The sequence below is a fragment of the Prosopis cineraria genome, unplaced genomic scaffold (assembly GCF_029017545.1).
Source record: "Prosopis cineraria cultivar Desert tree isolate PC_DT_omini unplaced genomic scaffold, ASM2901754v1 PC382, whole genome shotgun sequence".
Taxonomy (NCBI): Eukaryota; Viridiplantae; Streptophyta; class Magnoliopsida; order Fabales; family Fabaceae; genus Prosopis; species Prosopis cineraria.
The window spans coordinates 18,634-45,689 of record NW_026555709.1 but is presented as its reverse complement, the minus strand read 5'-3'; the positions used below and the strand labels follow the sequence as shown (position 1 = coordinate 45,689).

Sequence of the window (27,056 nt, the reverse complement as noted above, 5' to 3'; positions counted from 1 at the left end):
TACTCTTAAAAGGCAACCCAGGTCATGTACTCAGTACCCTATTAGAAGATTTGTAAGTAACAATGATTTATCTCACCAATTTCGTACATTTGTGACTAATCTTGATAAAGTGAAGATTCCTCGTGATATATACGAAGCATTGAGCATACGCAAATGAAAGTTGCTGTTATGGAGGAGATGAAAGCCTTGGAAAAGAATGAAACTTGGGATAAATTGGAGTTGCCCAAGGGAAAGAAAGTAGTAGAGTGCAAATGGGTATTTTCTCTGAAATATGATTCTGCAGGTGCCTTAAACAAGTTAAAGGCAAGGCTGGTAGCAAGAGGCTTTACACAAACACATGGCTTAGACTACAAAGAGACCTTGGCTCCTGTAGCAAAGCTAAATACCATTAGAATCTTGATCTTTATGGCAGCTAACCTCGAATGTTCACTACATCAACTTGACATAAAAAATAATTTCCTGAATGGAGATCTCAAGGACAAGGTATATATAACTTTACCTCCAGGTTTCAGCACAGGGCAAACAAACCAAGTATGTAAATTGAAGAAATCACTCTATGGCTTGAAACAGTCCCCAAGTGCAGTATTGAAAGCAGAAGGGTACAAGCAAGGTCTCTTAGATCACACCATGTTTGTGACAATGGAGAATGAAGAGGTGTATTCTCATAGTATATGTAGATGATATAATCATTACAGGAGATTATAAAGAGGAGGTTCGAAGAATTAAGGATGCCTTAGGTAAAGAGTTCGAGGTAAAGGACCTTAGCAACTTAAAATACTTTCTTGGAATGGAAGTGCAAGGTCAAAACAAGGGATCTATGTGTCTCAAAGGAAATATATCCTTGATCTACTAACGGAGACTGGTATATTGGGGTGTAGACCAATAAACACACCTATTGTAGTGAAGAAAGTAAAAAGCAAGTCCAAGGAGGAAAGAGAAAGTGAAGCATCAAATGTGGAACCTAAGGAAGAGTTAGAAGAGGATAAAGAGAAAGATGAGCCTGCAGACAAGAAGAGATATCACAGGTTAGTGGGAAAATTGATCTACCTTTCCTACACTAGGCCAGATATAGCTTTTGTTGTGAGTGTTGTTAGCTAGTATATGTGTGATCCAAGAAAAAGCCACAAGGAAGCTGCATTTAGAATTCTAAGGTATCTAAAGGGTATACTTGGTAAAAGTTTATTTTTCACAAGGCAAGAGCAAAGGTCAATAAAAGTTCACACTGATATAGATTAGGGAGGAACCTACAAGGATAAAAGATCAACTTCAAGTTATTGTTCATTTGTATTAGGAAACCTTGTCACCCAGAAAAGTCAGAAGCAAAGGGTAGTTTCTAAAAGCGATGTTGAGTCTGAACTAAGATCTCTCTCCCAAGGCATCTCAGAAGGATTGTGGATAAAATGTGTAATGGAGGAGATACATGTCAAGATTAATCCTCCATTGAAACTTTACTATGATAATAAGGCTGTAATCAGCGTGGCCTTAAATCCTGTTCAACATGAAAGATCCAAACACATAGAGATAGATAGACATTTTATAAGGGAGAAAGTAGAGGAAAGTATAGCATGCCTCATCTATCTTCCTACAAAACTGCAAGTTGCAGATGTGCTGACTAAAGGCTTACATGGACCAACATTTCATAGCTGTATACACAAGTTGGACATGATCAATGTCTACGCTCCAACTTGAGGGTAGGCGTGTTCACAAGCTCAGTTTGGCTTAGTATTAAGCAAAAACCATACCGAACCAAACTAATCGGTTTGAAAATCAGTAGAACTTGATCGGTTTCAACTGAAATTAGTTTGGTTCGGTTTTTGTTTCGATTTGGTTTGGTTTGGTTAAGGTTTGGATTAAGCTTCAATAAATTTATTTCATTTTTTTCTTTTTTCCCATTTTTTTAATGATTGCATTTCTTTTATTTTGAATTGATTTATGCATTCTTAACTCTTTTATTGTATAAAAGGTCCTTGCATACCTTATGCTTTATTTCAATCACAATCATAACATATTTATGGAAATTGAGAAGTCTTTAAACCTTGATTAATCACATACCATATGCATACATGTTCATCTTTTATTTTTATTTATTTTTTGCTTGGTCTCAAATGAATCAAAGATAAAATATATATATATATATATGTTCATATTATATTAATCTTATTCATCTTTTCATTTCATTGGCTTTGAGTGTACTATATCTCCATTATCTCATCAACTTCCTTGTGTCATCCAATATATATATATATATATAATGCAAATTAATTTTATAATTGCAAATAGTAAAAAATCAAAATAACGATAGTGATCAACTAATCATCTCCATGATTATATTAGATGTACTATTTGAATTTTCATGGAGAAAATTCATCACCGAATAGCAAGTAGCAAACATACAAATATCTTGAGACTAAATATCCAAAATTTCAAATATCATGCTATTTAATATTAACACTTACACCTATAGTTCCATATATATATATATATATATTTAAAACATAATATCCAATATCCATCTCTCAATGTCATAATATCCACTTATATTATATCAACTGCATATTATCCTAAAAAGAACTGATATATTTAATTAGATACATATTATATAAATAAATACTATTTTTAATCAAGATTGGTTCAAGTTTGGTTCGGTTTCCATATCTCAAAATCAAAACCAAATTGAACCAATCAGTTTGTGTGTCATAAAAATTGAAGCAAGCTTGAATAGTGATCGGTTTTGATCTATTCATTTCGGTTCGGATCGGTTTGGTTTGGTTTTTTCGGTTTGGATCAGTTTTGAACACCTTTACTTGAGGGGGAGTGTGGTTAGATTAGTAATTATTAAATATTAAATGTAAATATTGACTATTAATATTCTGTTATTCTAGGGGATTGGGTAGAATCTGTTTTAATTGGGTATTATCCCTTGAGATTATTGACTGATTCTGGTCCTTTATTTGCGGAGAGATTACTGCTCCCATTGCTGTATATATGTATTCGACTCTCTTGATCAATAATAAGAGACGCAGACTGCTCATTCACTACACAATACTTAGTACAACATAACAAGTGCTGCCATCATAGTAACAAGACTTGTGACAACACAAGGACAAACCCAAAGATAATGACAAAAAGCCAAGCACACCTCGTGCAGTGCGGGAGCATCATTAGTTCCATCCCCAGTTACAGCAACAACATGCCCGTTCTTTCTCAAGGCTTGTACAAGCAAAAGCTTGTCATTAGGAGAAGATCGCCCCATAACCTTTATATTACAAATGGAACACATTAGGCATTGTTGAGTTTGGGGGGGGGGGGTTTGTCACAGTAGTTAGACTATACCGATATCATTTCCGCAATGTTCTGTCTCTCTGCATCTGAAAACTCCCGAAATCTTTTGCCTTCAATAATGTTAGGCTCCCTGGCCTCTGCAGATGAACCAAGTATTCCACATTCCAGAGCAATTGCTTTTGCAGTTTGCACATTATCACCAGTGACCATCCGCACCTAGGAATCACAGTTAATACTATGTCCAAATACCAAAAATATCAAGGTCTAGCTTACAGCAACACCAAACAAATATCTAGACTAAAATTATCCAAAGTGGGGTATCAAAATTCAAACTCTGCCCACAAATAAATTATCCAAATAACCAGAACCAATTGAATACGTGGTTAATCAATTAAAATAAAAATTGCAAAGAAAAAGCTTTATCCTTGATATCATTCTCTTCCATTATTACTTTTGTGAATTTTCAATAGAAGCCAAGACAAAATGTTGTATAGAAAGCACATTGCATTTCTTACACCAATTCCTTATTTTGCAGGATATAGAAAAATAAGATAAACCTTATAACAATATCCTAAAAAATCAGCGGTTGCAATCTTGAAGGCATGTAAAGAAATGGCTCTACGACCATGCTTGGTAAAATTGAACATGCTGAAAAACGTGATGCATCTCCACCTGCTCATTTTGAGCACAACCAAGTATGCATAAAACTTCTGATGAAACTTATTTTTGGTTCAGTAGAAATAATTCAGGAAGGTTCTCCAATAGTTTTTTGAGAAGTGACATGGATCTAGGAAAAACAGGTATAGCAATAAAACTAAATCAATCTTAACAAAGATCTAATATCAACTATTCAATCTCAATCCTCCCTCCCAAATATATCAAAATATGCGGGGCACTCGCTTGGAAATTGGGATAGGGAACCAAAACACTTGAATCCACCAAAAAGAATCTCATAGTACTCAATGTGAGAGTTGAGGACTAAGCATCTTTTACTACTTTAGTCTCCATCAAAATATATATCTGAATGATCAACTGCACAATGATAGTGATGCAATTATGAATATCCACCCACCATATTCAACCAATTTTGAGAAGACATTGTTTTATCAATGAACAGATGTTAAATACCATATTTCTCTTCAACAACTACTCATTTTGTACACATAATTGGTTAATGTCTATCAAACTGCTAGTTTCATGTTTCCATAAAGAGAACACTATAATCTCATCTAGTCCGCTATCTCAAACTCCAACTGTATTTAAACCATGTTCAATAGAACAAGCTTGAAGGCCAAATATCCATATGGCATGCTTTCATGATCATAGCATTAAATTAATACCTTAACTCCAGCTTTTTGGCAAAGTTGCACTGCATCCTTGACACCAGGTCGACAAGGATCCTGCATTTCCATGCATGAAGGAGAACAAAAATAACAGCATACAAAATGGTAGACATTAACATGTGGAGGCATATTTCAAGTGACACGTGCCACCAAGTACAGATTTTCAACTTCCAATAAATCCGAACATGTTTAAAGAAACACAACCCTTTAATTGAAAGGACCTTAAAGATAGAAGTGCAGCATAGCATAGCAATGAAGTATGAAACACTAGGTAAGAGACAGTAAATAAAAATACATCGAACAAATAAATTTCCTACTTCCTCCCAAGCATACGCAACACTGCTGTCAAGAGCTTTAACTTTAAATCGGGTATAAACATACCCCACAATAGGAAGCTTTAGCTTTAAATTAGATAAAAACATATCCAAGTGAATATAATATGAGAAAAGACAACATAACAATCAGGATATAAGACAGCATTAGTTATTTAATACCTTCAGACCAACAATAGCCAATAAAACAAGATCATCCTCCGGTAATGACCAGCAAGCAAGTTCTTCTTCACTAGTTGGAACTTTCTCTATTTCATAAGATCTATATGCAATGGCAACACAGCGAAGACTGTCAACAGCCATGTCTTCAATAGCTTTTTTAAAATATATCATCTGCAAACCACGAAACTTTCACTTAGACCTCTTTCCAAAATGGTATAAAAGAACAAATCTTGTCAAAACTCAATCTGACAGCCAAATATAAAGCTACTTTAACAAACCTTCTCTTCATCCATCCCTACTGACTGGTTCTTTGCATCCAAATATGCTGAACAACAGTCCAGTACTATCTCAGCAGCACCTTTCCAATGTATATGAACTTGAGAGTCAGACTGCAGAACACAGTTAAATTATCAGTAACAAATTATCAAGTGAGTAAAGCCACAAGACGATACAAAATTTTTGCCTATCTTATACTTTTAAAATTAAATGCATAAATCTCCCAACAACCCTAAACTAATACTGCTTCCTGGAAAACCCGGGATTGCAACTGGATCTCATTCAACTTCCCTGTAGATTTTACTTTTTAGCATATTTTCCAACAAGTTATAAAATACAAATTCAAATTTTCACAAGTCAACACAACAACAACACAACAAGCCTTTATCCCACTAGGTGGGATCGGCTACATGGATTACAAGATGCCATTGTGCTTTATCATTTACCAAGCTTTTAGAAATATTATTAATTAAGAGATCACATTCAACAACTTTCAAGAGTGTTCTCTTAAGCCTTCCTCTACCCCTCTTAACAAGGTTCAAAGTTATATATTCCACTCTTCTCACTGGTGCCTCCCGCGGTCTTCTTTGTACACGCCTAAACCATCCCAAATGATTTTCGACCATTTTTTCCTCAATAGGTGCTACCCCCAGTTTTTCACGTACATGCTCATTTTAAATTTTGTCGTTACATATATGTCCACACATCCTGATGTGTAAACAGATAATTAAAGGATAATTGGATAATTCATTCAGCTACGGTTAGTTACCGTTAGACCGTTAGTCTATCCTAGGGAGTCCTATAAAAACAGACTCTATGTAATTCATCCATATGTTTTTCTTTGAATAATAAGTCTTGAGTACTATTCAGAAATCCTCTCTTCTCTTATCTCTCTTGTCTCTTCCTATCCTTCTCTATTCTCTATTCTTCTTTGTTCCTCCTATCCTACACATCAGTGGTATCAGAGCTGGCGGTTCTCGGCCTGTATGCCTAAAACAAGAGCACAAAGATTGCAACCTACCATGGCAGACAATAGTGAAGACCGACTTCGCGTACTGGAAGACGCCTTTGCCAGATTGGCTAATCTCCCAAGTGACGTCCAAGCTCTCACCAACCAAGTCGCTCAGATAGTACGTGATCGTACTGATACATCCGATGAACAAAGGGCCAGTCATAACCAGCGCAGAGGATGACCCAAAACCAAAACCTAGGAGTATCAGCCTCGCACGTGTTTTACAAAAATGGAGTTTCCCAAATTTCAAAGAAGTGATATCTTGAGATGGATCTTGAAGTGTGAGTTCTATTTTCAAATAAATAACACACCTGCGGCATGGCAATGGCATCAAGGACTTACAGCATCAGATGTAAGTGGTCGATGGATGTGGGAAGAATATGTGGAAGAATTGAAGCAGAGGTTCGGACCCACCTATGAGGCTCCCATGGAAGATCTCATGAAGCTTCGACAAACCGGTTCCCTTAAAGAATTCGATGATGAGTTTGACGCCATAGCCTGCAAGATCAGACTTTCAGAAGAGTATCTCGTTCAAACGTATACCGCGGGCTTGGAGGAAGAATTTGCAGCCCAAGTGCGGATGTTCAAGCCAAGAACGTTACGAGAAGCGAGAAATATAGCACGTACTCATGAGGTAAATCACCAGAAAGCACAGACGAAGACGCGTGGCACTGAGTCGAGACAGCGTTTGTTTCAGTGGGGTCGAAACTCAGAGTCGAGACTGCAAGGGGGTGTCTTGGATACTTATCCAAGCGAACCGAAGGGAACGACTAGGTGGAGAGAGGCGAAGACTCCATCTGGCAGCAATGGGTCTTCTTTTAGTAAGGGTAAAACGGTCCAGTCTTCTAATTCTCTTTCTTTCGCACCCAAGACAGCTTCTTTTGCTTATGTTTCTTCACACGCAGGGGCTGGGTCTTCAAGAATAAATACGAGCAACACAAGAACGCTGACCCCAAAAGAAGTAAGGGAATTACGGGCAAAAAACTTATGTTTCTATTGTCGGCAACCTTTTTCCAAAGATCATATCTGCTCGCAAACTCAAAAAATGCAATTGCAACTCATTGAATTGGAAGAGGAGGGGCCCAAGGAAGCTGATGAAGACATGAATCCAGACATGGAAACACCAGAAAAATTCGAATACATTCCAGAACACTCTGAATGTTTGCAAATTTCACTACATGCAATACAAGGAAGTGTGGGACCCTCGGCTATAAGAATTACAGGATATGTGGGTAGAAGACAAGTACAAATTCTCATAGATAATGGAGCTTCTCATGCCTACATGGACTGTGACTTGGCTAGGAAGCTTGGGTGGAAGGGTGATTTTGGCCCGGTGGCAGAAGTGGAAGTGGCCGGGGGTGGAAAATTGAAAGTATATGGGATATTAAAGGGGGTGAAGTGGAAGATGCAGGGCGAAGAGTTCGTAGGGGACTTTCAAATAATGGAAGTCAAGACCTATGACATGGTTCTAGGGTTATCTTGGCTTAAAACCATCCATCAGGCTCATTGGGATTATGACAAACTGTCCATGACCTTCTAGTATAATGGGAAAGTGTGTAAATTACAGTCTCAAGGAGCTGTAGGGTGTAAAATTGTTGATTTTAAAAAGATTGAAAATGAATTAGAAGCTGGAGGTCAGATGTTTATGCTGAAATTAGTGGAAAGGGAGGGTGAAGAATGGTATTACTTTCAGTTGCAGGGGGAGAAGGGTTCTGAAAAATCAGAACAAGGCGTGTTGATGGAATTTTCAGATGTATTCAAGGAGCCTAAATCTCTCCCCCCTTTGAGAGAGGGCCACAACCATCCTATTATTCTGCAAGAAGGTTCTGACCCAGTCAATTTAAGACCTTACCGATATCCAGCAGCTCAAAAGAATGCTATTGAAGATATGGTGAAGGAGCTGTTACAATCTCAAATCATTCAAGAAAATAGCTCACCATTTTCTTCACCAATTGTGTTGGTGAAAAAGAAGGATGGATCATGGCGCATGTGCATTGATTATCGAGAGCTGAATAAGAGGACGATCAAGAATAAATACCCTATTCCGCTGGTGGAAGAGCTTTTGGACGAATTAAGGGCTGCTAAATGGTTCACTAAGCTGGATCTAAGAGCGGGTTATCATCAGATTCGAATGGAGCCTGCAGACGTCTATAAAACAGCCTTTCGTACTCATTCGGGTCACTATGAATGGTTAGTAATGCTTTTTGGGCTCACTAATGCACCCGCAACTTTTCAGGGGGCCATGAATAGTATATTCAGGAAGTATTTACGAAAATTTGTCATAGTTTTCTTTGATGATATTCTGATTTATAGTCCCTGTTTAGAATCTCACACAAGACACTTGCAGGTAGTTCTGGAAATACTAAGGAAAAATTGTTTTTTTTGTAAAGGAAAGCAAGTGTACGTTTGCTGCAACACAAGTAGAATATTTGGGACACATTATAAGTGGAGGAGTTGTCTCAACAGACCCTAAGAAGATCAAGGCAGTCATGGATTGGCCTGAACCAACCACAGTAAAACAACTGAGATCATTTTTGGGACTTGCAGGTTATTACAGAAGGTTTATTAGGGGTTATGGTTCCTTAACTAAGACCCTAACTGAACTACTAAAGAAGAATAACTTTTAGTGGTCAGAAGTGGCTGCTAGTACATTCCGAAAGTTGAAAGAAACACTGGTGGCAGCCCCTGTTCTTGCTCTTCCAGATTTTTCGCAAGTGTTTGTGGTTGAAACTGATGCTTGTAGTTCGGGCATTGGTGCTCTTCTGATGCAAAGGTGTCAACCTATTGCATTTTTCAGCAAGGCTTTGGCTCCTAGACATCTGAATCTCTCTATCTATGAGAAGGAGTTGTTAGGGGTAGTACAAGCTGTGGAACATTGGCATCAATATCTGGAAGGAAGGCGGTTTATTATTAGAACTAATCAGCAAAGTCTTAAATACTTGTTAGATCAGAAGCTTAAAACTGCATTTCAAATGTATTAGGTGACCAAGCTTATAGGATATGATTATGAGATCCATTATAGAAGGGGCAACGACAATAAGGCAGCTGATGCTCTTTCAAGGATGCCAAAAGATGAATTTTTCCAAGTATCGCTGCAGACCTGTTCAGAATTCCTTTTTCTGGTTATCCAAAAAAGCTGGGATGAGGATGTTGATTTGAGGGCTTTAAAAGCTCATTTGCAACAAAAGGGAGGTGTAGAAGGTAATTATTCTTGGGATGGTCAGCATTTAAGAAGGAATGGCAGATTAGTGGTGGGCAATATTCCTAGCGTAAGGCAGAAAATACTAGAATGGCTTCATGCAAGTCCACAGGGAGGACATTCAGGGGTACAAGCTACCTATCAAAGAGTCAAAAGGTTGTTTTGGTGGCAAAAATTATTTGATGACATCAAGGAATTTGTAAGGCACTATGATACATGTGCAAGATGTAAGGCTAAATCAGTAGCTTATCCCGGATTGCTACAGCCTTTACCTATTCCTAGTCGAGTTTGGGAGAGTGTGACCATGGATTTTATAGAAGGGTTGCCCAAATCAAATGGGAAAGATACGATTTGGGTAATCATTGATCGTTTTAGTAAATATGCACACTTTCTGTCCTTATCTCATCCTTTCACAGCATCTACATTGGCACAGCAATTTTTAGACCATGTGTACAAATTGCATGGGTCACCGGTTGAAATTATTAGCTATAGAGATCCCCTCTTTATTAGTAATTTTTGGAGGGAATTTTTGAAGGTTTTGGCAGTGGAGCAGAAACTGACCTCCTCACATCACCCACAAACGGATGGGCAGTCAGAGGTACTTAATCGTTGTTTGGAAAATTATCTAAGGTGTATGTGCTGGGAAAGACCTAAGGAGTGGCACAAATGGCTTTCTTTAGCAGAGTAGTGGTATAACACATCCTATCACACTTCCACAAAAACTACTCCTTATGAACTGTTGTATGGACAAGTTCCTCCTGTGCATATTCCATATTTGCCTAGAGATGTGGTAGTAGAAGCTGTTGATAGAACTTTTTCAGCAAGAGAAGAGACTATAGCAATAGTAAAATATCATCTCAATAGGGCTGTGAATAGAATGAAGCAGAAAGCAGATTTGCATAGAAGTGATAGAGAGTTTGAGATAGGACAATGGGTATTTCAGAAGTTACAGCCTTATCGTCAGATTTCTACAGCCTCAAGAAGCTCTCAGAAATTAGCCCCAAGATATTTTGGGCCCTATAGAATCTGTAAAAAGATAGGACCAGTAGCATATAAACTGGAATTACCTCCAGAATCAAGGGTTCACTCCACTTTTCATGTCTCATTGCTCAAATTATGCCCTGATCCTTCAGTAAAGCAGCGGCATCCCCCTATTGATTGGCCAGAATCTCCTTCAGATTTAATTCCCGAAAAAATATTGAACGAACGGAGGGGTAGAAGAAAAGGCAGGATTATCACGGAAGTTCCTGTGAAATGGAAGAACCTTCCAGATGAAGAGGCTAGCTGGATTTCTTTGTTTCAGTTACAGAAACAGCACCCTAGCTTTGTTATTTCTAACCCTTGAGGTCAAGGGTTCTTGAAAGGGGGGGTATTGATGTGTAAACAGATAATTAAAGGATATTTGGATAATTCATTCAGCTACGGTTAGTTACCGTTAGACCGTTAGTCTATCCTAGGGAGTCCTATAAAAACAGACTCTATGTAATTCATCCATATGTTTTTCTTTGAATAATAAGTCTTGAGTACTATTCAGAAATCCTCTCTTCTCTTATCTCTCTCGTCTCTTCCTATCCTTCTCTATTCTTCTTTGTTCCTCCTATCCTACACATCACATCCATTGTAACATTCTCATCTCTGCGACACCAACTTTCTACTCTTGTTGTCCCGTTAGAGCACAGCATTCATTACCATATAACATAGCCAATCTGATAACAGTGCGATAAAACTTTCCTTTAAGTTTATTAAGCACCTTACGATCGCAAATAACTCCTTTAGCTTTTCTCCAATTAAACCACACAACTTAAATCCTATGTGAAATATCCCTACTAATTTCACCATCATTTTGAATAATGGCACCCAAATATCTAAACTTTTCTACTCAAAGTATAATTTGATCTCCCAATTTCACTTTCAAATTATTGTCGACTAGTCTCTTACCAAATTTACAATATAAATATAAATATAAATATTCCGTCTTACTCCTACTCAGACGGAAACCTTGCAACTCCAATGTCCTCCTCCATAACTCAAATTTACAATTAATCTCTTCTCTTGTCTCTAATATAAGAACTATATCATTCGTGAAGAGCATACATTTGGTAATTTCGTCTTGAATTTGTTCCATCAAAACATTTAGAACTAAGTTAAACAGATAAGGACTCGAAGATGATCCCTAATGTAGTCCAATCTTTATAGGAAAGTCCTTTGTTTGACCAGTAAAGTTCTTATACTAGTTTTTACCCCCTCATACATATCTTGTATAACTTTAATATAAGCAATCCATACTCCCTTCTTTTCTAAGGCTTTTCAAAGCAATTCTCTTGATATACAGTCATAAGATTTTTCCAAATCAATAAAAACCATAAATAAATCTTTATCTTTGCAACAATACTTTTTCATTAATCCTTTTAGTAGATAAATCGCCTCCGTAGTCAATCTACTTGGCATAAAACCAAACTGATTCTCAGAAATACTTGTCTCCAATATCAACCTATGCTCAATTACTCTCTCCCACAATTTCATTGTGTGGCTTATGAGTTTAATCTCTCTATAGTTAGTACAATTCTGAATATCCCCTTTATTTTTATAAATAGGAATTAATGTACTCCTCCTTCAGTCGTTAGGCATTTTCTTGGACCATAAAATCATATTAAATAACTTAGTTAATCATCTCACCCTTCTTCACCTAAACAATTCCACACTTCAGTCAATCAGGTTCGTTGTCTCTATCATTTGCCATTTTCTTAAGAGTTTCCTTTAACTAATATGAGATGCTTTTTTAATTGTTCTTCTATGTCTTCAAACAATTTTTTGAACTTGAGTAGTGTATTTAGCCTTTCGTTAATAGCTTATGATAGACATGGCTACTACATTCATGTAGTCTTTGTTCACATGTCATAAGTTTTCAACATTGATGTGAAGGTTTACTTCAAATTGTGTTTTAACTACTTTTTTGTCTATATATCACATTTTTTTATCGTAGCATCCTTATTCTTTCAGGTGAGCGAAATTCTAGCACCTCTTGCCTAAGGCATTTTACAACAGAGGCGTCTTAAGGGCGCCTTTTCTTTCAACTTTGATTACCTTGTATAGGACCAAAACAGATTTGAACTTGAAAGAAGACAAGGAAGGAGCACACTACATTTATGAATAATACCCAAAAAATTATGCTAGACACAATGTGTCATGCATTATATCTCAACTCTCAAATATCAAATTACTCCAAAAAATATATCCTTAAGTAAATGACATGGTACAAACTTCATATTTAATCACCCAACATGATATCTAAACAAAATGATAAAGCAAAAGCAAAAAACACATTACCGTCCTCACAGCAACTCCCCCACGTTTTTTCTCTGAATTGAATGGAAAGACATGTATAATTGATGACTCTGATCTGACACCCTCAAAATCCATCCCCAGCTGAGATTTACATAATCATCATAACAAGTTGTAAACACATTAATGATAATTCCACCAACAAAGGAAAAAAAATGAAGTTCACAATTTTTGCTTCAAAGCATGTTTAGGTCCCTCTGGTTTCATAGAAGTTTCAATTTGATTCACCCAGTTTAAAAAATTGGCAAGATGCGTATCCTATATTTTAAAATGACCCACTATTGCTCCTCTATCTTATAATCCAACATAAAAGTTTAATGTCAAACTCACAACTTGCTGTCTTACATGGTATCAGTATTTATTTAATTGATGCCATTAACTCAGACTAAAATCAACATACTGTAAAAATTTCGCATTAAAAACAAATGGGAAAGACTGGATTATTTTAAAATTTAGGAGCACAACAATGGCTATTATAAAATTAGGGGGAGCAAATTGAAACTTGTGAAAGTATATAAGGATCAAAAGTATAATTCAGCCTAAAAGCTTCAAAAGAAACCTGAATTCCCCAGAGCAAAATTGCTTTTTCTGTCGGTGATCCAGAGACCTCAACATTGTTACCACCCTGTAAAGAACAAAAAACTCAGTTGCAACACTAAACCTTCAGCTACTATGTTATAATTGTGAAAATAGGGAAAATCACTCTTAGTATACCTCAGGAACATAAACACTACCATTGGTGTTTAGTGCAACACCTTCAACAAGCAAAGAGCAGTACATATCAGAGAGCTCAGATTTGTTGTCAGGAGGATCAGTCTTCTTCCCCCCAACGTAAACTTCTGTCACAGTCATCTGTCAATAAATGATATTATTAAATTCATAGAGAAAAAATAGAAACTGTTGGACACACTACTATCTTCAATAACCAAGGCCAACAGACACACCCTTCGTCAAAAACAACGTTCCCCATGTTAAACAGTACATACTTGCAATTAATTCATCTCCATAGTCCTCACCAGATAGTAAGATCAATCAAAATTTTGAACGCATAATTATCTCAGAAGTCAAAAGGCTGAGCCACAGTATGCCGCATTACAACTAACCTGATTCAAAGTCAACGTTCCAGTTTTATCACTGCAAATGGTTGTGGCAGAACCCATTGTCTCACAGGCTGAAAGCCTCCTCACCTGTCATTCATTCAGCTACATCAAGGTGATACATCATTTTGATATACGAAAATTCAATAAAAATAAAAGCATCAATTGGCATACCAAAGCTTTATCTGCCATCATTTTCCTCATCGAGTAGGCAAGTCTATTATATAGTTGAAGAACAATGTTAGCAAAATGAAATTCAAAAAATTAAGCTTACAAACTATATAGTATAGCACTGGAATAAGAGCATATAAAAATATTAATATCAGCATAGATAAAGCTAGAACATGATGGTGTCATGCAAGCTATGTAGCTGGCTACAGTTAGTGGGATGAGAATTCCTCTTGTTACAGTTGTATAGATAATGCTAAAAGCATAAATAAATAAGAAAAACACGAAGCTGCATAAAAAGCACATAGGACTGTAAAACATGGGGCTCTATTGAAAGTATGACCACTTTTAAGGTCAAATATTTTTTTATGCAAGATGGAATCACAATAACTATCACCACAAATGAGTAGAATGAAGTGAACTCTGGAAACCTTGCAACAAATCAAAAAACCAAATAAAATTTACAATTCTAATCAACACTGTCCTGCTTACGTTAAGGTAACTGCTAAAGGAAGCCCTTCAGGTACTGCAACCACTACAATGGTGACCTACAGATTCAAATATGGGTCAGTATCACTATATAACTACTCATTTGAAACCCCACAACTGTATATGACAATGAATGCAAACAATTGTATATTCCTCATAAATATGAAAACCCATTAGGAATAAATATACATACGGCAACTGTGACTATCTTAATTGCTCCATTAATAGCAGTACCAAGTTTCGTATGGCCTGCCTTAAACTGTGAGCTTCCATCTGAGTTTTCGGTATGCCCAGTAAAATATCTGATCACAAATTAAAGCATTTCAGATAATAAACACTATTACTGAATACTAAATAACAAAAAGTTCGTGACACCAGTATTCAACAGCTAAATTACCTGACAAGCAGCACAACCAGGACAACAGCAGCCACAGTCAGTCCAACGATTCCAATGAAGGTGGCAACACCATTTAAGCGTACCTATATCAAAACTCAATGAGTGAGCACACTATGTATATAGAAAAGCTTAGTTAGAGACCCCAGGTAGATAGAGGACCTGCAAGGGTGTTTCTTCACCAGTGTCTTCCGATATACTAGCCATTAAAAGCCCCCACTCAGTATTAATACCAACACCAGTAACCTGGCCATAAAATTGAACCAAACAAAACTTAAGAAGAAAAAGGATGGGGTCTGACTCTTAACAGAGTAAAACAAAGACAGGCAAATATTACAAATTTAATATATTTATTTGTCATATCAAGGACAGAATCCATCACTCAATATGATCTCTCTTCATATGCTACAAAATCTTTTAAATCATTCATCGACAAAGTTGATGTGATAAAAATCAAACCAAGAGTATAAATCCCTTTCAGACTATCAAACACTCAGAATCACCCTCAATTGATAAACATCTATTAAAAATACCATATGTCTAAACAACATAAATTAAATATCTAGTCGATTACAAAATAATCTCCCTGATAGCTGCACCAGTCCTGGTGCCATTAGGGTAAATGTTGCCCATGACTGCTATCATTGCGACTGCTAATTGCTAAACATGTTACTAACTGCTTAGACAGTCCTTTGGGAAGGCTTGTACTAGTAAGTAAAATATAGTGCATTATTACAAACATATAAAGAGAAAGAGGTGAGTCAACACTCACAAGCATAGTGCCACTGCCATCTGCAACTTTACATCCAGACATCAAAAAGGGGTTCCTTGAGTCCTTGTGAACCTGAGAAATGAAAACATGTTACGGAAAATTTAAAAATAACAAGACGCTCAATCCCCACGAGAAGTAAACAGTCACGTACAATCTTGCTCTCGCCAGTCATACTTGATTCATCAATTGCAAGACAGTGACCAATGATCAAAATTCCATCAGCAGGGACCTAGGACAAAGAAGTAAAGAACTCAATAACAATTAGGAAAAATCTACAAGTGAGAACATTAAAATTATTGAAGGCATGCTCAAGAACCTGGTCACCAATATTCAGAGGTACAACATCACCAACAACAATATCATAGATTGAGATCTCAACTCTTCTGCCATTTCTTATAACCTAATTGTGGCCAACTTTGAATGTAAGACAAAAAAAACTGGCCAAAAATGAGAAAAGGCAATAAAATAGTAGGTTTAAGTCCCACCAGAAAAAAAAAAAAAACAAAGATGAAAGCAAAAACAGACCTCTAGATGTATATTTCTCTTCTCCTCATTTAAATCACGAAACTGAAGTGACTGCTTATAATCACTTATAGCTACGAAGGAAGAAGAGAAATAGTCAGATATTCCTCATATGGAAAGACGACAACGACTGTTATGATGCCATCCATAAGGAAAAACAAACCAGGTCAAAATGTAAATCTCCACCAAAAAAAGTACACAAGAAAATTTGAAATAGAAAATAACTAAATAAGATAAAAACAACTAAAGTATACACCTGTGACCACAATAACAAGAATAACTGCAAATGCAATGCTCCCCCCATCATACCATCCCTCCTTGATACCCTGAAATAGGAAAATAACGAGGTTGAAAAAGCCTAATTCTTATTATTACCTCAAGACATATTTGAAGATTTTGAAGAGAAAAACCAAAAATAAAAAAGGCTTAGCAAGGCTAAGAAAAACAGCACAAGGACCTAAGGAATACAGTGAAGATTATGCCATACTGTTGAAAAGCACATGACGTTTTGAGTTCAGCACCACCAAACTAGAGCATGTGATTTTTAATTATTATGCTGTTTATTGCTAGTTTTTATTATTCATGGTATCTTATTAGCCATCATATTTATTTAAATCTGTGCAGACAAGATTAGATCATTAGATATACAATATCTCTTGATATTTTATTTTCTAGGGTTAAAACCTAAGAGCTAGAAGGCAGGCTTGTTGTTGCCTTGTATATTGCCAAACTCAGATTTAAAAAAAAGACTCACCATCACTGAAACTCAGCTATTTGCATCACTTGCATATACTTACAACTCACAAGCTTTCGAAACTTTAGTTCAACTTTATTCTAGTTCTAGGAACATTTGCAAGAAAATGCAAGACACAGAACTTATTCTCAACAGCCCTAAGCCCATAAATAGGCCCCAAATCTCAAAAATCGACATATCCTTTCTTCTGAATGAAAAGAATTCATATAACTATATGAATGGCTTCAGATCAAAGTAAACATTGGCGTGAGTAAAAATGGGACTAGAATTGAGAGATTTGAACTTTTGATTAAAAAGATCAATTTTTTTTTTTTGGTTTTACGTAGTTTGGAGGGATAAGTTTTTATTTTATGTGATCATCAATATTGGAAATATCAAGTTTTTTGCTCTTTCATTAAAAATATCCATCTGACCATATTTCTTTATCATCTGCGGGTTGGTTGACTTTTTTTTTTCCTTTTTTCTTTTCTTTTTATAGAGATGTACAGCAAAAGATATGCAAATCCGTACCAACAGACACGCCAAGATCATAAACCTCGTTTCCCCTTCTAGCTTTCATATGACCCATTTTTAGGGAAAGAAATAGGCTGGGTTGAACTAGACTTTGGCCAAATAAGCCTGAGCCTATGTGGCAAGTCAAAGACTTGAACCTGACCTGAAACCTGTACAAGGCATTTCTCACGGCTCAAGCTTGACATAACTTGAAAGCCCATTTAAAAGCCTACTTAAAAGTAAGCCTTTTAAATAAGCTTGCATTTTAGTTTTAAATGTCTCAAATATTCTTTAGAACTATTAGTATAAATATATAACCTAATTTATCAATTACAATATATAATAATTATGTGGAAATCCGATTAATTGTGTAAATAGTAAATAGGCTTGATTTGTTTTTTATTGTAATCCCTTCTCCTTTGCTTCTGACCGTTAGAATTGATTTTGATTTATTCCTTCCCTTCTCGTAGGCTAGAAATTTGGGATTAGATTAGCCTGACAATTTGTATATAGTATAATCTCTTGTTCATGTTCGGTGAAATACAATAAAGTATTTTCAATCAACTCTCACTCACATGGTATCAGAGCTTGAGGGAGAGATCGAAAGCTTATTTGATTCAGAAACAAAGATGGAGACGACTGGAGCAATATGCGACACCAAGACATGATCTGTGACTAACTCAAGAGACTCCGATGGCATGATTCCCAATCAGAAAGAGGGAACGAACCACTCTGCTAGTGACTCTAGGGGGTTCGACAGTTTGATTTCAAGCCAGAAAAGGGGGCCATGCGCATCGATGCCAAGCTTAGAGGGTTCAAACGTCCTCATCATCTCTGAAAAATTGATCGAAGACAATTATCGAGAGTAGGCACAAACGATGAAGCTCTCTATTGAAGGCCGTAGACAACTGGGCTTCCTCGATGGCGAGTCTGTAATTCCAGATGGCTCAAATCCGAAAGCCCTTCGCCTCTAGAAAAATGAAAACTCTATGGTGGCTTCCTGGCTCATTAATGTGATGACTCCAGCCATAAAAAGGAGCTTTATGTATCTACCCACTGCAACAGAGATATGGGAGGCTATACAAGAGGCGTATTACGATGGGGAAAATGTTTCTCCAATGCTTGAAATAAGAACTAAATTGTGGCACATGAATCAGGATTCTCGTAACCTTAATGATTACTTTCTTCAAATGACTGCTCTTTGGCAGGAATTGGATCTAAATAATGAAGATGTCTGGAAGTGTCCTGAGGATGCTGCCCAGTTTAAAAAACGTGTTGGCAAAGAAAGATTATTTGAGTTCCTAGCAAGACTCAATCCAGAACTTGATGCTATCAGGGGGAAGATCATGAGTCTTGTGCCACTACCATCTATTCATGAAGCATTTGCTGAAGTAAGATGTGAAGATGCATATCGAGGTGTTATGCTAAAATCTAATGCCAGGGGGACTACTACTGCACCTAAACCATCAGCACTTGTCACTAGAAATGCAGATCTAAGAGGCCAAAAGAATAGACCCACCTATGAACACTATAAAAAGACAAGTCACACTAAAGATACCTGTTGGGATATTTATGACAAAGCCCCAAACTGGAAACCAAAGAAACTAGGGTCGTGGTTATCATGCTGGCACAGAAAAGAGTGATGATAGGCCCACGACATCTCATGTATATCCAGCCAATCAACAATTCCCTCCTGAACAGTTTTCCAAATTTATGGAATTTCTAAATACCCTCCAGATACCTAGCACAAAACAGCCAACAGCTATGGTGGTTCACAAAGGTAATTTCTTACAAGCCTTTTGATGTCATTCAACATTTGTGTATTGGAAATTCCTGGATTGTTGACTCAGGTGCTTCTGATCACATAACGGATAATCAAGAACTATTCTCCACATATACTCCATGTGATGGCTCCCTTAAGGTTAAAATTGCTGATGCTACAGTATCTCCAGTTGTTGGTATTGGAGACATAAAAGTATCCGATAAGCTGGTTCTTTACTCTGTTCTTCATGTTCCAAAATTGAAGTATAATCTATTATCTGTGCATAAATTGACCAAGAATAAACACTATCATGCTAACTCTTATCCCAACTATTGTATGTTTCAGGAAATGTCAACGGGGACGATGATTGGCAATGCTAGAGAATTGATGGTCTTTATTACCTTAATGCATCCTTTAAAGAGTATGGTAGTGTCTGCAATAAAGTTTCCTTTCCTAGGGATAGTGATATTTTGTTATGGCACCAACATCTTAGTCATCCCAATTTTCAGTATTTGAGTCAAATGTTTCCTTCTCTTAATTCTAATAAAAATATTTCCAAGTTTTATTGTGATGTTTGTGAACTTGCAAAGCACCACAGAACCACTTTTTCTCGCAATATTTACCAACCCTCCCAACCGTTAACTACTATTCACAGTGACCTTTGGGACCCAGCCAAATTGCCAGCAGGACACATAAAAAAAGGTTTATAACATTTATCCATGATCACACCTGTGTTTGCTAGACCTTTCTCCTTAAAGACAAAACTAATGTTGTCTCTGTATTCATAAACTTTTACAAAATGATTCAAACCTAGTTTCACACCTCTATTAAAATTCTACATACTGACAATGGTACTGAGTTCATTAACAACTGTTTGGGCAATTTTTTACAGCACCATGAGATTGTTCATAAAAGCACTTGTGCTTATAGCCCCCAACAGAATGGCATAGCTGAAAGAAAAAATTGACACATTTTAAAGGTCGCCAAAGCCCTTCATCTTACCCATAAAGTACCCAAATTTTATTGGGGTGATGCCATCCTCACTGCCACTCATCTCATTAATCGAATGCTTAGCCGTATCTTATCTTTTAAAACCCAACTTGAAGTTCTTCACATCACCCATCTTATTCCTCACCTTGAAAACAACCTTCTACTGCGAGTTTTTAGGTGCACTGTCTTTGTTCACATTCATCACAAGAGCAAACTTGATCCTCGTGCAGTTAAATGTATTTTTCTTGGATATTCTGCTTCCCAAAAAGGGTACAAGTGCTATGATCCTATTACACAGAAATTCTTTGTCAGCTGTGATGTCACCTTCTATGAAGATGAATCCCTCTATCCAAAGTCTCCAACTCAGGGGGAGAGTGTGAGTGAATTGGAGCCTACCTTAAAATCCTCTTTCCTACCTGAATTAGAAATACCCTATGAGTATGAACCTCCATTAGAACTTCCGTTTGAAATTTGTGAGTCAAAAATTAAACCTGAATTAGATAATGTACCTAACACCGAGGGAATTTCTAATAAGGGGGAGAGAACAAATGCTAATAAATTCTATGACTGTTTCTATGTTTGGAGGAAAACATCAAGGAACTAGACTCAAGTTCTCGAAGCTGACCATGATTTTGAACCTATGACAAATCCTAAATCTCAAGAAAATTTTACTGACCATGATCAGCCAGGAGGAGTAGAAGAAGATTTGGATCTCCCCATTGCACCTCGGAAGAAACCCAGATGCTGCATTAAACACCCAATAGACAAGTTTGTCTCTTATAAAACTCTCTCACCTTGATTTCAAGCCTTCACAACCAATCTGGATAGTATTACGATTACAACATGTATCAGAGAAGCACTGCAGTCCCTAGAGTGGAAAAAGGCTGTTATGGAGGAAATGAATGCTCTCAAGCTAAATGGTACGTGGGAAGAGGTTGAGATACCACAAGGAAAGAAAGTTGTAGGTTGCAAATGGGTGTTTACCGTGAAGTACAAAGCAAATGGTACTGTTGAAAAATTCAAGGCTCATCTTATGGCAAAAGTTTTTCCCAAATTTATGGAACTGATTATACGGAGACATTTGCACTAGTTGCCAAGCTCAACACAGTAAAAATTCTTATGTCCCTTGCTGCAAACCTTGATTGGCCATTGTATCAGTTACATGTTAAGAATGCATTCTTAAATGGAGACTTAAAAGAAAAGGTGTATATGACGCCACCACCTAGATTCCCTACTCAAAAAGGAACCTGGTTTGTAAATTAAGAAAATCCTCATATGGATTAAAGCAGTCACCTCGTGTGTGGTTCGAAAGGTTTCACAAGTTCTAAGAAAGGAAGGGTTCACTCAAGGGCAGAGTGATCATACATTGTTCTTCAAGCACAGGGAAAGAAAAAAACTATTCTAAGCATATATGTGGATGATATCATTCTCACAGGGGATGACCATGGAGAGATGGAGAAGATTAAAAAGGCATTGGCCAAATCCTTCCAAGTCAAAGACTTAGGGGAATGAAATATTTTTTGGTAATGGAAGTAGTGCGATCCAAAAAAAGGATTTATATATCCCAGAGAAAATACATTCTCGATCTGCTTAAAAGAGACAGGAATGTTAGGGTGCAAGCCTAGCACCACACCCATTGAAGTAACATCAAAAAGAAGAAGATAAAAAAAGATGATAAAGAAGAAGAAGAAGAAGAAGAAGAAGAAGAAGAGGAAGCAGAAAATGAAGGCAAAGAGGTTGACAAAGGAAGATACCAAAGACTAGTCAGGAAACTTATCTATCTTTCCCATACTAGACCAAACATTGCATTTGCAGTAAGTGTAGCAAGCCAAAATTCTCATACTCCTAAAGAGAAACATCTAAAAGCAATTTACAAGATTATACAATACTTGAAGGGCACACCTAGAAAAGGAATATCATACCAAAAGACAGAGCACAAAAGTATAGAAATATTTACAGATGCAGACTGGGCGGTTGCCCATAATGATAGAAGATCAGCATCAGGATATTGCACGTATGTGTGAGGAAACATAGTGACATGGAGGAGTAAGAAGCAGAATGTAGTTGCAAGGAGTAGTACGAAAGCAGAATTTCAGGCAATAGCTCATGGTAATATGAAGTAATATGGGTAAAACAGGTATTAGAAGAATTGAGGATTGAGTTAGAACTTCCAATGAAGCTGTACACTGATAGCAAAGCTGCTGTAGACATTTCACATAATCCGGTTCATCATGACAAAACCAAGCATGTTGAGGTTGATAGACACTTTATTAAAGAAAAAATTGAAGGAGATCTTGTGTCACTCATACATGTGCCCTCATGGAATCAAACCGCAAATATCTTTACCAAAGGCTTAAATGAAGAGATGTTTGAGAAGTTTGTTGGCAAGTTAAAAATGATTGATATATATAGTCCAACTTAAAAGGGAGTGAGGAAATCCCATAAATTGTGTAAATAGTAAATAGGCTTAATTTGTTTTTTCTTGTAATCCCTTCTCCTTCGCTTCTGACTGTTAAAATTGATTTTGATTATTCCTTCCCTTCTTGTAGGCTAGAAATCAGGGATTAGATTAGCCTAACACCTTGTATATATTGTAATCTCTTATTCATGTTCAGTGAAATACAAGAAAGTATTTTCAGTCGACTCTCACTCACAAATTAAAACACTTACCCACTACAATACAATACAATAATAAAGTAATACATTAAAATCAATATATATGACCAATCAGATTGAAAACATAACTAAAAATAAAAAAAAAGATTTATTAAAATCAAATTGTGAAACTAATGTGTATAATATATTACATAATATACGAGTGTGTAAATAAGCCGGCCCATTGGGCACATAGGCTAGGCCTTAAAAAACTAAGCTTAGCCTATTCAACTAAACAAGCCTAATTGAAGGCCTGAACCTGGCCTAAATCTATTTAGTAAATAGGCTAAGCTAGGGCCGAAATAGGCAGGGTGTAGACCCCTATTCCCGCCTCTACCCACTTTACTCCCTATAAGGATTGAGGAAAAGATCAACAGCAGCAAGCATGCAACCCAAATTTTCCTTTAAGCCTCCACATGAGTGATTATATAACAAAGAAAAGAAAAAAAGCTCGTGACAAAGTTTGCAGATGTATAATTGTGCAAAAGGATGAGGCAGGTCTGTAATCTCTATTAAACATAGAGATTTTCTAATAACAATATGTCCTGCATTTTTCTAAAGCATAAGCACAAAGAATTACATTCTAACTAAGCCAATCTCACCTCAGATTTTATTCCTAATGCCAATGAAGCCACCGCCGCAACCATTAATATGACCAGGGTCAGATCCTTGCAAGCATCCCACACAAACATCTATGGAAAGTAACAAACAAAACACACAAAGAGAGATCAATACAAGAGCCACCAATGAAGAGATAGTATACAAGAAAGAGAAGCCAACAACTGCAATGAACTTGTAGCAAAACTTGCCAAAAAAACTCCTGGGCTTCTTCCGAGGATAAGTGTTCGACCCATAGGCAGTCTTCCGTTTCATCAAGTCACAATCATCACCATGAATCCCCTTCTCTAAATTTGTTTTCAACAACTCTGCAAGCCCTCTAACCTGATAAAATAGCTCAATTTAAGCACTAGCATATTTGACTATTATCAGTACCATTACCAAGTTTAGAATTTTCACTGAAAATTTACCCCTCCATATTGCTGCAGGACCTCACTGTTATGATCCCTTGAAATTGAAGCAAGCCGCTCTTGTTCAATTGGAAAGTCACCAGGAGTAGCTGGAGGTGGTGCCAGAGTCCCTGAAACTTGAAGGCACTAATCATCAACAATGGAAAAATATATACATACACACACACACACACACACACATATATATAAACCAGAAGCAAGCAAAAAACAAGGCCTGTCAAACAAGTTTGCTTCGATGGAAATTGAATACAACCTGTAAACAGCTTATGAATACAAGATTGCAACAGATACCTTGTCCACCATGTGTCATATTTTATCATAAATCTATCATCTAACTACTCCAAAACTATCCTTATGAACAGTAGATGCTCAAAAGTAAAAAAATGATTTGAGAATAGAGGTATTGTTTATCCATGCCATAGAAGTCTTCTAATTAAATTTATTTCAAGAAAAAGATTTGAGAATAGATAAGCTACAATCAGATGATCAAAAGACTGCAAAAGTTTAACATAAGGGGGAAATGGAAGACGATAACAAACAGCCTCAACCCATTAAATGAGGTGACATACATTGATAAACAATGCCACTGAGCTCTATTAACGACTAACTCCACAATGGTTAAAATTCAGAGGATATTCTAATAAATGAACAGTTAAATGTGATATGTGGACCATTGGTAAATGATCAACTACAGGCATTACTAAGCAACCAATTTTCTAAAACGCACATTTCAACTAAAAGGAAAATCAGGGGAAAAAAATTAAAAGGAAAGGTAAAAAAAAAAAGGTGGTGATTTAACATCATAGATGCAAATTAAATAAATAAAATCATACTAGAGAAGGTCTATTACATTAATGTCAACTAAGCGGGCCACTCATTTATTGCACGGAATCTAAAGAATCAACTGTATATCATGGCATGTAAATAATGCAGCTTTGTTATAGAATTTATATTTTATATTGATATTGATGATATTGATCAATGTTGATGAGCATCAAACAATCATGCTGCTAATCTTATTCATCAACTGCTAAAGAATAGCCTAGACCATGTACTGGACTCATAAGCAGTGAAAAATGTCAAGTCATATTCCAAAAAGTAAAAACAAGACAAAATTCCAGTGACTGCCTAAGCATTAGTTACAGCAAATGCACTTCTAAAATGTGAGAAAAACACAGTAAATCATAATTTAAAAAGACATACTAATACAAACAAACAAAAAATAGTGAGAAAAATTAACTCACCAATCACAGTCGGTACAGCAGCTTTTTTGAAAAGATATGCAGCCTAGTAGGACAAAATGAATAATTAGTACACTGCATATAAGTCACAAGCAATGATCAAGAAAGTTCAGTCACAGTAACCATACCCTAATGGCTTGCGCATGTGCCCTAATCTTCCTCAATGTTTGCAGCTTCTCTTCTTCTTTTTTCAGGTCCAAAGTGTAACGGAATCGACGAGAAGCATTAAGCACAAGCGCAGCTTGCTGACAGGTATAAAGAAAAGAAATCACTGCCTAGTCATTGAGAAATATTATCTTAAAGACGAACCCAAAATAGTGCCTTAACAAAGCAAAGCAAAAGGCCAGAGGTGAATAGCCGTTGATCTCAACAGTTACTTTACTCCTACTTCATGATCAAGGAAATTCTACAAGTGTTAGCCTCAAGTAGGGCTTAAAAGAAAAGCTTTTTTTTTTACTGTAGTAGTATTGACTACTCACTACTGAGTTTCTTGTTACAAAGTATTGGGCATGTTTCGTCCCGTGGAAAGGAATGGATCGTGTGATATGACACCTGTATCCCTACTTCAGAAAAATACAGAAAAAATATGTATACACTATTAAGTATCTAAGGCAAGGACTAAAAGAAATTACAAAACATTTTTCCTGTCCCTTTATCGCTCCTCTTTCAAGAGTACAATAGGTGCCGAAGTCTTCCACTAAAATTTTTTCCATGTATTCTATTAGAAGGCTTTGAGCCTGGGCCCAATGAATAAGCTTACTCATCAAGCATTATCTAATTAATACCCATTTAATTACCTTTAAATTGTGTTGTTATTATTTCAAGACATAGGGGATTTGAATCTAATTTAAAATTTGAATCAGATACTAAATCAGATTAGATTCTGATTTCATTCATTATTGTTGGAAGTGGGCTTGCTATCTCTTGAACCCATTAGAAGAGTCAGACCTAAGTTACCTAATATAACCTGATTATTAGGATATTTTCTATTTACTTTTATATCCACAAATATATCGGATTGTCCTGTTTTAGGATTGTTTGCCTGATACGATTAGATTCGATCCTCCCTCTTGCATCTATATATGTACTCTATTTTTCAGTGAATAATACGAAGCAATCTTACACAAATAATAGCATGGTATCAGAGCTATAGGTGGCGTAATGGACTATTGCTCAGCGCTGGGTTTTCTGACATGGGTCCACCTAATTTTCCTTTGGCTAGCGGAGGCTTGTCTTCTCTACAATCGAACTTGAAAGGTGGGGGATGGTCTATCATCTACTGCGATAGGCTCGTCCAACTCTGCCCTACACCTCACCCAGCGCAGTCTCACTGAACACAACTATCTCCAGTGGTCTCGTAGTATGCTAGTGATCATACATAGTCAACAAGAGGAATGTTACCTGACGTGGGTTCCTCCACCACCGAATCCTACCGACCCCACATGACAAATGGTGTGTAGAAAATAATCTAGTGATAGCCCAATTGATTCAAGCAACAATGCTAAAAATTAGTCAAAATTATGTTCTCTCCACCTCTGCTAAGGAGATATGGGACTCGGCCAAGACAACCTACTCTTTGAAGGAGAAACAGCAGCTACATTTCAAGTTAAGCATCAACTACGACCACCAGTTCAAGGTGATTTCATTGTTACTCAATTTTTTAGTACACTGAAACGTTTATGGCAGCAAATCGATCTATACAAGGTTCATACATGGTCGTACACTAAACATAAGTTATACTACA

The 27,056-nt window shown here is 36.6% G+C and overlaps 1 pseudogene; it reads right to left on the bottom strand.

The window, feature by feature from the left end:
- Positions 1-27,056, bottom strand: part of LOC129296675 (calcium-transporting ATPase 10, plasma membrane-type-like) — a 41,123-nt pseudogene that overhangs the window by 6,590 nt on the left and 7,477 nt on the right.